Source organism: Anabrus simplex, chromosome 5, assembly GCF_040414725.1.
Source record: "Anabrus simplex isolate iqAnaSimp1 chromosome 5, ASM4041472v1, whole genome shotgun sequence".
In the NCBI taxonomy this organism is placed as follows: domain Eukaryota; kingdom Metazoa; phylum Arthropoda; class Insecta; order Orthoptera; family Tettigoniidae; genus Anabrus; species Anabrus simplex.
In genome coordinates, this window is record NC_090269.1 from 417,191,261 (window position 1) to 417,205,609 (window position 14,349).

The window sequence follows — 14,349 nt, forward strand, 5'->3', positions numbered from 1 at the left end:
TGTGAAAATGTGTTTGGATGTTTGAGGACCTACCACATACGAAAAACTTAGTGGATTTGGATTAAAATTTTAACAAAATTAGAGTATGACCTGGGATAACTATCATGTTACTTGATATCATGCCGTCTATTAAAGGGGCAATGCTGAGAAAATAAAAGTGCAGCAAGTCAGAGAGCCTCCGTGTCTCAGGTGGGAGCGCGCCGGCCTCTCACCGCTGGGTTCCGTAGTTCAAATCCCGGTCACTTCATGTGAGATTTGTGCTGGACAAAGCAGAGGAGAGACAGGTTTTTCTCCTGGTACTTCTGTTTTCCCTGTCATCTTTCATTCCAGCGACACTCTCCAATTAAATTTCATCTGTCAGTAATCACTGCCGTGGTATAGTGGTTAGTGCGATTAGCTGTCACCCCCGGAGGCCCGGGTTCGATTACCGGCTCTGCCACGAAATTTGAAAAGTGGTACGAGGGCTGGAACTGGGTCTACTCAGCCTCGGGAGGTCAAATGAGTAGAGGTGGGTTCGATTCCCACCTCAGCCGTCCTGGAAGTGGTTTTTCGTGATTTCCCACTTCTCCTCCAGGCAAATGCTGGGATGGTACCTAACTTAAGGCCACGGCCGCTTCCTTCCCTCTTCCTTATCTATCCCTTCCAATTTTCCCATCCCCCACAAGGCCCCTGTTCAGCATAGCAGGTGAGGCCGCCTGGACGAGGTATTGGTCATTCTCCCCAGTTGTATCCCCCGACCCAATATCTCACGCTCCAGGACGCTGCCCTTGAGACGGTAGAGGTGGGATCCCTCGCTCAGTCCGAGGGAAAAACCAACCCTGGAGAGTAAATAGATTAAGTAAGTAATCATTGCCCCAGACGAGTGCGATCGCCTTCGGCAACCGGCACAGTTCCTATCCTCACCGCTAGACGGGGTCTTCATTCCATTCCTGACCCGGTCGAATGACTGGAACAGGCTAAGGATTTTCATTGTCAAGTCAGAGGAAAATGTATGCCCGAGATCCTTTAAGAAAAAGAGAGATGCCTTTGCTGGCGTGACCTAATGTTTACGAACACTATGTTACTTTCTTTGACATGTCTCTCTCCTGGGCCTTGACGATATGAAAGTGACTGAGGTATGAGCGACGCTAGTAACTAATGCCATTCATTATGCAGCCAGTCCATGTTATGAATGGTTTAAAAATGGCGCTCACAGGGTCGGTGCATGCATTTCAGACTGATATATAATAGCAAATCCTGGCTCGGTGAGAAAATCAATTACATCATTTCTCATTTCAGTAGTATGCCTCAACAATGGCAGCTGATGGCGGAGTTGTTTGAGGATCAAACCAGCCTTTGGGTTAAATACTCTGCATACATACAAAAGTGTAAGAAACGACCGTGAGCCCTAACTTCGCCATTGATAAAGGCATAAAATAAATACGAGTAAATGATGTTGCCAGGAAACTGCACATACTGTTATGCAAAGCAGTGTTAACGTAGTATAAGCTCCCTGTATAAATGAATGATAGAGTGTCGGCCTCCGAGTCCCAAGATACCGGGTTCAAACCCGTAGAAGTGATGATGATGATGATGATGATGATGATGATGATGATGCTTGTTGTTTAAAGGGGCCTAACATCTAGGTCATCGGCCCCTAATGGTACGAAATGAGACGAAATGTAATGACAAATAAAAAGTCCAAAATCCTCCACTGACCAGAATTCAAAACGTGAGGACGAAGAATGAATGGATGGATATGAATTTAAAAATCAGTGGATCAGACCCGCAATGCCTCACATTCACAGAAACCGACGTAAAATAATAGTATTACTGACCAAGGGAGTGCTTCCATAGCACAATACTGAATCGATGATACTTTTAGTCTAAAGGGGTCCAAAATCCAAGTCATCGGCCCCTCATAATGATACTTATCGCTAGGAAAGTATAGTACGCGAACTTTTTCTTAATCCCTGAGCTACCTAGTGCTGAATGGGAACTTGGTATCAAGAAAAGGTTCGCGTACTACAGAACCATGGTATTTGTCATGTTGCGTTACTAATCAAAAGTAGAGTAGACTCGCGGTATTCCACACGCGTGATGGTACTACTCACGGGTAATGAAATTCGCACATGTAATACAGACCTATGGTGTTTCGCACATTGCGGCGCCATTTACAGGCAACGCAAACCTATGGTATTCATTACTACGTGTACTAACCACAGGGACTCGCGCTATCCCATGGTGTTCCTCATACAGTGGGTACTAATCATAAGCAAGCCAGAACCATAAGTGGTACTAATCACAGGTACTGTAAAAGCCGGCAACGCACTCTGTTGCTACTAATCACAAACCTATTTTGTACCTAACATAGTGGTACTACGCGCAAGTAAAAGGGACCCATGGTGCTTCCCGCGTGGTGGTATTAATCACAAGTAGTTTCATGGTTCTAATACAATCATCCCTTGGTCGCCCCTTTTAGTCGCGTCTTACGACAGGCAGGGGATACCGTGGGTGTATTCTCCTTCTGCGTCCCCCACCCACCAGGGAGTAGTGTGTTTGGTCCGCGGGAGGTATTTTATTTCCCTCAAGTCCGCCGGCAAGCCGGTTAGGGTCCCCCTATCCGCCATCTGGGACGCGCCACGTGGGATTATCACCTCTCCTCCTGCTACGCCAGCGTAGTAAAACCCGTAGTAGTAGTAGTAGTAGTAGTAGTAGTAGTAGTAGTAGTAGTAGTAGTAGTAGTAGTCAAGATTTTGGAAGGGCGGAGAAGAGTCAATTCCAAACTCTATGCCGCATGATTCCGGCATGTAAAAGATCTCAGATGACATTTTTTTTTTAAATTTATTGGCTTTAGGTACCAGACCAAACCGCCAGCTAGAAATACATTAATGATGATGATGATGCTTGTTGTTTAAAGGGGCCTAACATCGAAGGTCATCGGCCCCTAATGGAACGAGATGGACGACATGATATGTGACGGTTAAAATTTTAAAACATGTCCACTGACTAGAGCTTTAAAAAAGGTGATTAAAAATTCGTATGAGATTAAAACAATCAGTGGATCTAATTCGCAATGCCTTAGTTTGAAATAAAATAAGACAAAATATAGGAGACAAAGGAATAAGGCATTGCCTGGGAGTACAAATGTATATACATAATTTACGTTAGACGTTAAATTAACACATTAAAATGCGCAACACAAACTAAAATCAAGCCAATAGGATAAAAGCCCAATTGACACAAATACACTAGCACAAAACACAACATTACACACGATAAAACAGACCACTATCCTTCATAAAGCGGAGGTCTGCTGACTGCTCGTCATCACGCAGGATAAGGAAGATGGTACTCGGGAGGTTAAGACTACGGCCAAGATCGACCAGGTCCGTACACTCCGTAAGGATGTGTACCACGGTAAGATGGTCACCGCAGGTACACACCGGAGGAGGTTCTCCTTTCAAAAGATGCGAGTGAGTCACGATACCATGACCGATCCGAAGGCGACATAATACCTCCGCGAAGCCCGAAGAGAAGTCTTCCATACCTTCGTTGTTCCTTTTATTGCTCTCAACTTATTGGAAAGTGGAATGGCCTGCCACTCCATCTCCCAATGGGACATAACCAGATGTTGCAGCTGAGAGCGAATATCACTTGCTTGCTTGGAACCTTGAAAGGCAACGGGGGCAGTGTAACTGCCTCCTTGGCAGCCTGATCTGCTAACTCGTTTCCCTCTATGCCCATGTGGCTTGGGAGCCACAGAAACGTGATTCTGATTCTGGTGCCGGCATCCGAACACCCGGCCAGCAGGTCCTGGATCCGCTGCACCAGAGGGTGCCGAGGGAAACAGGTATCAATAGACTGAAGCGAACTCAAGGAGTCAGTACACACAAGAAAGTGTCGGCGCTCATTGTACAGTGCGTACGGCAGAGCTGCAGAAATAGCATAGAGCTCTGCTGTGTACACACTACAGGTTTCCGAGAGAGCAAAAAGAAACCTATCTTTGTCAACAACGAACGCACAGCCCACCTTCGTATCTGTCCTTGAACCAACCGTGTAGACGACGACTGAACCTGGATAGCGGCCAACAACTGACAGGAAGAGCCTCCGATAAGTCGAAGGGTCCGTGTTTTCCTTCGGGCCAGTGTGTAGGTCCAGGATTATTTCAGGTCGCCGTACTACCCACGGAGGTAGCCCACTTGCCTGACGAGGCAAGGAACCGAAGGTACGTTAAACAACCTCTAACTGCTCTCCAAGCGTATTCCAACCGGCCGCGAAGCTCGATGACAAGCAGCGTACAGAAAACGGTTGCCATTGTTGAATACGCAAGGATAGCTGGGATGAAGTGGCATCTGTCGCAAATTAGCAGCATACGAAAGAAGCCTTTGCTGGCGCCTCAGGTGTAAAGGCGGCACACCAGACTCAGCGAGCAGGCTACCTATGGGGCTTGTACGAAAAGCTCCCGTCGCCAACCTAACCCCGCTGTGGTGGATGATGTTTAGCTTCGCAAGAACGCTTGGTCTTGCTGAGCCATATGCTGCACTGCCGTAGTCTAGTCGAGATAAAATATGTGCCCTATAGAATCATAGGAGCACCGTGCGGTCAGCCCCGCAAGAAGTGCTGCTAAGAAACTTCAGGATATTAAGCTTCTTAGTGCATTGAACTTTTAACTGCCGCACGTGTGGCTCCCACGATAATCTACTGTCAAAAAGGAGCCCAAGAAATCGGTAAGTGTCAACAACTGGAAGAACGACATTGCCCAAATAAAGCTCAGGAGGGGGGTGAAGAGTACGTTGACGACAAAAGTGGACAACAAAGGTCTTTGCGGCAGAAAACCGAAAGCCATGTTCTAAGGTCCACTGCTCCATCCTCCTAATAGTTTGCTGTAACTGTCGCTCTGCGACTGCCATACTGCAGGAGCTATAGTGCAGAGCAAAATCGTCCACATATAGGGACGGTATTACTGCTGGGCCAGCAGCAGCGACAATACCGTTTATGGCAATCGCGAACAGAGTGACACTAAGGACCGATCCCTGTGGGCCTCCATTTTCTTGAACGTGGTATTGCGAATAGGTCCTCCCTACTCGGACACGGAATAGACGGAGGGACAAAAAAATTCGCAATAAATGCCGGCAAGTTACTCGGAATCTCCATTGATGCAGGATTGAAAGGATGCCATGTCGCCATGTGGTGTCGTAGGCCTTCTCCAAGTCAAAGAAAACAGCTACCAAGTGCTGTTTGCGGAGAAACGCATCCTGGATAGAACTCTCCAGGCGTACCAAGAGGTCAGTAGTCGAGCGAGCGGCTCAAAAACAACATTGGTACTCGGACAAGAGTCCTTGTTTCTCCAGACACCACACGAGTCGGCAATTTACCATCCTCTCAAATAGCTTACACAGGAAGTTTGTAAGACAAATCGGTCTGTAACTTTCTGCATACTTAGGATCTTTGTCAGGCTTGAGGACAGGAATGATTATGCCCTCTCGCCACTGAGACGGAAAATCACCCTCTATCCAGATTCGGTTGAACACACGAAGGAGATATAGTAGACTATCATCACTGAGGTGTTTCAACATCTGGTTATGGATGTTGTCCGGTCCAGGAGACGTGTCCTTGCAAAGCGCTAAGGCGCTGCGGAGTTCCCACTCCGTAAAGGGCACGTTATAGTCCTCTGAAGCTTGGGTGGCAAAACTAAGGTGATGACGTTCTGCCTCCCGCTTCAGAGGGAGGAAATCAAGATGGTAATTCCCGGAGCCAGAGACATCCGCGAATTGACTAGCGAGATGGTTAGCAATCGCGAGAGGGTCAGTGGCAACACTGCCTGCAATGGAGATTCCCGGTACAGCAGATGATCCTTGAATACCCGAAATCCGACAGACGTCACATATCTCTCCCATGAAGCCTTCTTACTTTGTCGAATAAGTACTCGCGCCTTAGCGCGGAGTTTCTTAAATGTTACCAAGTTGGCCACAGTAGGCTGTCTACGGTAAAGTTTATGAGCGCGACGGCGTTCTTTGATGGCTGCTGCTATTTCATCGTTCCACCAAGGAACGATTTTTCGGCGAGGAGTCCCCGAAAAGAACGGGATGGACTCCCCAGCAGCAGCAAGAATAACTTGGGTGACGTAAGTTATTTCCTCGCCGACGGTCCGCCTGATATCGTATTAAAGACAGCTAGTGATGAGTACTTTGGCCAATCAGCATACTTAAGAATCCATCGAGGGGGAGCCTCGATGGATTTATGTTTCAACAAAGTAAGGATGATGGGAAAATGGTCACTGTCACAGAGATTATCGTGTGTATTCCACCGAAACAGTGGAACCAACGTTCGGCTGCATAGACTTACGTCTATGCGAGAATATGTGTCATAACGTACACTAAAGTGAGTTGGTTCCCCTGTGTTCAAAATACATAAATCCAGCTCTGTTGCTAATGTTTCCAGCTCGCTTCCCCGGTGGCAAGGCGTCTCAGAGCCCCATATGGGGTGATGGGCGTTAAGATCTCCCAAAAGAGGAAGGGAGGGGGAAGCAGATATATAACATCAGCGACATCAGTTATGTTAAGATGCTGGCCTGGTGGAAAATAAGCATTACACACTATTGCTATGACAGGCAACGAAACGCGAACAGCTACAGCCTCAAGCGGGGTTCTTAATGGAACCTCTTCGCTGTAGGTATCATAACGTACAAAAATGCCAACGCCACCGGACGCCCAGTGAGCATAGTATCTTTCTGTAGAGTATAGTCTGAAATTTCTCCAAGACCGTACGATGACCAGGTCTGAAGTTGGTCTCCTGAATACAGACTATACTCGCTGCGTACTCACTAATGAGCTGACGTACCTCAGCAAGATGCCTGTCATAACCGTTACAATTCCACTGTAACGGTGCCATAGTGTGGACGATATAAGGAGTGTTAGGTTTTGAGCGACAAAATGCTCGCAAGCCTAAACACTATCAACATCTACATCCGTAGATGTAGAGGACAGCGCGACATCCATCCCGTCATCAACAGACGGCGGGGATGCCGCCCAGAACTTCGACGCTTTTCGGGGGTGAGTAGGTCCCCTACGAGGAGAGCGCGCAGGTTTGGGGGCAAGAGTACCTCCTGGCGCAGACTCATACCCCCCAGATGGCGGGCATGACATCTCCTTCGCAGGGGAAGTGCGAGAGCGCTTAGCAAGGGCGCCCTACTTCGCATCCTTCTTCTTTTCGAGTTTAGACGGGCGGGCAGATGGTCTCCCAGCCCTGGTCGACGATGCCGCCTCCGCCGGCTGGGGCACGGCTTTCGCCGACCAATTAAGGAGGGGAGACAGCCTTCCCCTCTTGCTGTGCCGGCTGGGAATTGCCAGCCGGCAAAGACTTCTGGTTGGTCGAAGGTGGGGTGGTCCCCCCCTTCGAGTTTGACTCTTTGCGACGTTGCTGGAGCAGTAACAGTCGCCTTGGGCCCAACGGTCTGGACAGGTGACGATGTTGTAAATGACGAACCTGGAAGACTCTGAGCTATCATGCTATAGGCGAGTGTACGGGCAGGTGTATTCGTGGAATTAAATTTACGGCGCACTTCCTGGTAGGAAACACCATCCAGGGTCTTGATCTCCTGGATTTTCTTCTCACTCAGGTATGTCGGACAGTTCCGATCCCGAGGAGAATGAAAACCGGAGCAGTTAGTGCACTTGTACGGAGTTGTGCACTCCTCCGCGCCGTGAGCTATTCGTCCATATGTACCACATACAGACGGATTCGAACAGTGAGATACCATATGTCCGAATCGCTGGCATTGATAGCATCGCATAGGAGGCGGGATGTACGGCCTCACATCGCAACGATAAGTTGTTACCTTGACTTTCTCTGGTAACACTGACAACTTGAAAGAGACAATGAAGGCACCAGTGGCAACGTCTTCACCGTTGACCTTGCGCGTAATGCGCCGGACGTGTGTCACGCCACGGTTCTTCATGTCTTCCATCAACTCGTCGTCAGTGTTCAAAATAAGGTCGCGGTGAAAGATGACTGCGCGAACCAGATTCAAGGACTTATGCTCGTCCACTTTGACGGGGATTTCGCCAAAGTGGTCGCACTTAAGCAACTGATCAGCTTGCAGTGCTGTACGAATCTTCATAAGCAAACTACCGTTGCGCATTTTCTTGAGGTCCTCAAGTTCGCCGTAGACGCCTTCGATGTGTCTACTAAAAAGGGTCGATTTCACCAGCTTAAAATCATGCTCATCAGTTCTGGTAGCGAACAGAAACCTAGGGAAGCTGGATCCCATTCCTTCACGCTGCGCATGTTCCCAGGGAGTTGAACCTCTCAGGGAAGGAAAAGTTAAAAGACTTAGGTGGGGGACCACCTTGAGAGAGCCGACTTCGTTTGGAAGCCATGCCCAAAAACTTCCTCCCCGAATGCCACCCACTCCGATCAGGGGTCTCTGTAGCCGAACCAAGCAGCCAAGGCAATACCCACCTGGTCATAGCAGGTACTGCCCGGGGTCCGATGTTAGACGATGCCTAATACGGGATGGCTGAGGCAATGAACACTAGGACTCCCTTCCTCCAGTCACCCGCAATAGCATGTACCCCATAGCGTGTACAGAGCACTAAATATAGAGAAAAAATTAAAAAAATAATTAATAATAATATGTCCTACTGGCATTCGGCTGTGCGGGGACCTGTGTTGTCAGGCGGATACTAGTGCCAAGGTACATGCAACTCCCACCCGCAAGAGTCCTGGGTGGTTCATTGCGGGCTTTTGGGCGTAATCGCACACGTAAGAAGTCCATCTTCGGGCAGCACGCACATCAAAATTTGGAAATGGTCTACATCTGACCCTCGGAAAAATAATAAAAAATAAAGAGGGGACCATGGCCACATGACCCTTTAAGTCGCCTTCTACGACAGGCAGAGATTACCTGTGAATGTATTCAACCTCTCCCATCCACAGGACGTCCAACATATTATACCAAACCGCAATCCATGTCCGCGCCTAGGTCGCCCCTTTTAGTCGACTCATACGACAGACAGGGGATACCGCGGGTGTATTCTACATGTGCGTCCCCCACCCGCAGGGGGTAGTGTGTTTGGTCCGCGAGAGGTATTTTATTTCCCTCAAGTCCACCGGCAAGCCGGTTAGGACCCCCCTATCCGACACCTGGGACGCGCCACGTGGGAGTATCACCTCTCCCCCTGCTACACCAGCGTAGTAGGTTCGTGGAGAAATACATTAGAATACAAAACATATACATTACATATGCACTGAGAATACATATACATATGAATTTTCCATAATATAATACTGGGATGGCGTTCTGAGTCCGTACAGAATGCGCACACACACATACAAAGAGAAAAAAAGAACAAATTGGGACACTGCAACTGTAGTTTTTCTGAAGTCGTACCACGTCGAACTTTGTAATCTCAAATCGGTGTCTTTTTAAAAATATGGCGATTGCATTATACATCTCTGGTTGTTGGGATGATAAAATGCACTGGATGTTGAGTGGTAGTTGGAAGTTCAATGAAAGTAAAGTTATGAACTTTTCCGCTGTGCATTATAAGGATGGCACGAGAAGAAGATGTGGTTGTGGTCAGCGATTGCTTGGTGGTCACAGGAACAGTAAGGCGAGTTTATGACTCCTATCCGGTAGAGATGATTTGCAAAACTGCTGTGACTGAATCATGCGAATAAGAAGTGATGTATCAGCGACAAGCATTCCATTTGGAGAATCAAGGTGAGTGAGGAGGGTATGGTTGGACTGCAGCGCATTGTTTTCCCCGTTGCCCTTTTGTAATATATCATTCTTCTCCAATTTGCGTCCAGGAACGCTGCTTGATACGTGGCACATAATCTCGAATAGACACTGGTGAATCTAGTCGTTCGCCCAAATGCGTTGCTGCTCTAGCGAGTCGGTCAACATATTCGTTGTGTTCGATACCTTTATGGCTAGGTATCCAAAGATAGTGCACAGCAATATTGAGACGTGTGTCGAATTCTCTGAATGATCTGAATTCGATGAACCGTTAGTTTGTATGTAGCAGGTGAGTGTAAAGTCTTCAAGACACTGAGAGATTCAGTAATTATAAGAACTGCAGAAGGTTTAACTCTTAAACTGTATGCTAGAGCTTCGGAAATAGCGACAGCTTCTGCTGTAAAAATAGTCCAGTCATTTGGTAAAGTGAATAAACGAGAGTCTTCATTTGCGGGAGAGTAAAAATCGCATCTCACTGCAGGCGGTGAGGGAATTTTTGAGCCATCATTCTATAAAGTAAGACTGAACTCTGATTAGAGGAAGTAAGTCTGTTGTAAGAAGATGTACTGGAACAGAACACAATAAGTAGGGGTACGGAATCTCAAAAGCAGGGCAAGACTTGTGGGAGGTTGACGATGGAAGTATGGGGCGTAGAAACTGAAGACTGTTCAGAAGGCATATATTTTTCATCCATTTTCGGTGTCCGTGCTCTCTCATAACTGTTTTTAAATCAGCCAGACTGCTGCAGATTGGTGGTTCATTGTTGTACATCTTGTCTAATACAAATGTGTCTGCTAAATACTGTCGACGTACAGCAAGAGGAGGTTCGGCGCACTATAGTAACAACGCATTTGTTGGGGTCGAAGCCATTGCTCCAATGCAGGTTCTGACACAGCTATATTGCATTCTGTCAGGCTTGCACAGAGCGACTTTGCTTCTGTTATGATAAAACATACTCCCATAATACATTTTGGATCGGATCAAACTGCGATATAGGAGGAGAACACAGGGATCAGCCCCCACCATGTTCGGGTGAGAGCACGAAGAATATTCTGAGTTCGTTCCAGTTTTGGTGTAAGCTCAGATATATGTGGAGAACATGACAGTCAAGTGTCATATGTGAGATCTAAAAACCTTGCCTGAGGTTTGACTCTAAAGCTATACGGTCCCAAGTTCAAGGTTAAGGGCGTTACTCTCGGGTATTTTCACGTAAATATCACTACTTGAGACTTGGAAGGCGATAGGGATAAATAATTTTCAATGAGCCAATGGTATCATTGATATACAGCTGAAGCCATTTGGGCTTCCACAGTTTGGAGAGAGCTAGCACTAGTATATACACACACATCGTCAGCATATTGTAAGATTTTAATATGGTCTCTAGATCACTGGTGTAAATGGTGTAGAGCAGGGCACTAAGCACAGCACCTTGAGGCAGTCCTTGTGAGAATTTCCGTGGGCCAAGTAGATTGTCATGATAACGCATATATATCCATCTGGTGTGCAGAAGATTGTTAATCCCCTTGATGATCGGATGAGGAAGGCCGAGGTCCATCAATTTAGACACTAATCTTGAGATATCAACAGTGTCGTCTGCAGCGGAAATATCCAGAAAAAGGGCAAGCATGTATCTGTTCTTAGCAAATGACTTACATATGTCCGTAGTGAGCAGTGCATGACTATAATTGGTATTTCTTCCTTTTCGAAAACCATTCTGAATTCGTGGTAAAAGATTATGAAATTCTAACCACCATTCGAGTCGAAGTTTGATAATTCTCTCGAGGGTTTTCAGTACATAGGAAGATAAGACGTTAGGGCGGTATGCGTTCGGATCCTCTGGTTCCTTTCCGAATTTGAGGATGGGTAACACAATCTGTGTTAGCCAGGATATTGGAAATTATCCCTGAGTCCATATTTCGTTTGTGATCCCAAGCAGCCATTGTAGAGCATGGATTGATAAATGGGCCAGCATCGGGTAACAAATGTTATCAAAACCTGGTGCAGTACTTGGAGATTGTTTTATTGCATTTTTCATCTCAGCCAATGTGAAGGGAATGCATAAGAAATGAGTGCTTTGGTTCGTGTTGAACTGAAGTGGTTGAGTATCAACAAACGGTGGAGCTATTTTGTCAAAGAATCTCTCTATACAGGCTGGTGAGATCGTATGAGCTCGTGGACTATGATCGTTGTGGCGGAAGGCTTTGATTTTGTTCTAGACGTCAGAGATGTTGACATTCCTGCCTAATGATGCACAAAATTCCTTCCAGCTGTGTCTTTTCCTTTCTTTCAATAATCTCCTTACTTGAGCTGTTGTGTTCAGAAAATGCTGGTACCTCTCAAAAGTGGGCTGTTCCCGATATTGCCGAAGTGCTGTCCGTCGTCTTGCAACAGCTCGAGAGCAATCTGGGGTCCACCAGACAGCTGGTTTTCCCGTGTGTGTAGATCCAACTTTCTTCAGGGGAACTGAATCGGAGGCAGCTTTCTCCATAGCGGAGATATAGAGATTGTAGCTGACACCACTGGAAGTTTGCAGTGGAAGGCGTAATATCTCTTCATCCATTTTGGCTGTAAATATTGGCCAATTTGCTTTAGAACAGTTCCATTTTCCTGTTGACACTTTCTGGTGCTGAGGAAGAGAAGTCTCTATTGTAATCAAAATGGGAAAGTTGTAGGAACCCCCAGAATCTGTAAGGACGGACCAGTTGGTGGACAAGGATTTTAAAAAATGCTATTTGTTCGGGGCGTCGACCTATAAAGATCTTTTGTCCCTTGAACAAGGATACAGAGGGGGTGGTAATAGTGAGGTCAACTGCCGATTTCTGCCGATTCGGTGAAGGAACCAATGTAGGAGAATGATCATTCAGGATGACTAAATTATATTGTTCGACCATATTGACTATATCATTGCAGTAGCGATCACTCGTCCGACAACCCCATCTCTTGGAATGAGCGTTGAAGTCTCCCATCTGCGGGGGAGGAAGTTGCGTCATGATTTCTTGACAAATATCCAAGGTGATTACCGTTCTCGGTGGGCAATATCCAGATGCTATCGTAAAAATTCTAGAGGGCAGTTGGATCCTAGCTGCAATCAGTTGAAATGGCGAGGCCGCACTACGTTGGATAGTTAGCTGTCTGTAAGATAATGTCCTGTGTACCAGAATAGCTACACCGCCATATCCATCATCACGGTCTTCCCTTATAGTGGTAGAGTTACGAAAATCTATATATCTTTGAGGCTTGAACCATGTTTCTGACAGGACAACAACGTGAGGCTTTATATTGTGAAGTGCATTATGTAGACTCTCTTTGTTTGAAATAGCCGATCGTGCATTCCATTGAAGAATTTTAAATGCCATTATGAGATTGGAAAATCTGTCGCAGCATATTCTTCATCGCCATGGGTTGTAGAGAGTCAGATGGTTGAAACGAAGATTGTTGGATCAGTAAAGTAAGGAGCCACGTTCTAGATGGCGCTGTTATATATATATGTGCATTTCGGCTTTGAATCTCACGCTGTAGAACACCTCAGTTCGAGGTCACCTACTGGCCGTTCCACTGTAAGATTTTAAAGGCCATTTTCAGTGGCGAAAATATTGGTAATCATGTTGCTGGACGCTGAAGATTGAGGATGACCTACTATGAGCATAATAATATTGAATATTTGCTCGATAAGTTGATCGTTGTTTTTAGCAGGATTTTATGTTATCCGATGGGGTTGGGGGTGTGTGAATTGTAAGTAATCGGAGTAACAGGTAAATGTGGAGAAATATAGGCCAGTTGAGAAGTTGGAGGGGAAATTGGGTTTAAAGGGTTGTAACGGACGTCTTGAGGAGTTTACAGGAACTGACACTGTACGCTGAGAAGCGAATGGATGGTTGAGTTGTTGGTTAAATGTTGAATGGGGGTTCCGTTGTGTTATATTCCATGGTGCATCTTCCTTCATGTTGTCTTGGAAAGTCTTTTAATGTTGACATGTAAGAGGTTACAGAAATATTAGGTAGCGGGGGAAATTCCACCTGACTTTGAATATTTAACTAGTGGGCGTGACGCTGAGTCCGCGTACGGCCTGTTGTTAATATCAAGCGCAGCCACTTGCGAGATGTTAAATGCCGTAAGTTCCCGAACAGAAATCCACTTTTTATATTCTGGGCAGCTTTTATCAGTGGAGAGATGAGCTCCTTTGCAGTGAACACAACAGGGAGTAATGAAATCTGAACACTGATTAATATCATGAGGCCCTGAGCAACGGCTACAACGTTGGGCACATCGGCATTGCAGGCTAGAATGATTGAATCTCAAGCATCATTCACATAATCGCACAGACATCATAAATGGATGCACTGGGCATCTAGTTCCGATTAAGTGGATATATGCTGGCAGTTGTGCACGAAAATTTAACTGACAAACTGGGATAGGCCTTCTCTCCCCGCGAATAATCTTAGTGAAGCACTTTACACGAACAACTGGTAACGAGGTTTGTATCTCCCGTAATATTTCAGCGTCACTAAGTGAGGGGTCAACATTTTTCCTTTAAATGTTGTCTTTGAATAACACTAGACGGAATGTAAACTTCTAGATTATGTGTACGAAAAAATTATGCTTCTACTAGTTCATTCGCCACTGCA

The 14,349-nt window shown here is 46.3% G+C and overlaps 1 protein-coding gene across 1 annotated transcript in view; it reads right to left on the minus strand.

The window, feature by feature from the left end:
* LOC136874184 (homeobox protein TGIF2) overlaps positions 1–14,349 on the minus strand; it is a 583,995-nt gene that overhangs the window by 59,338 nt on the left and 510,308 nt on the right. The window lies entirely within an intron of this gene.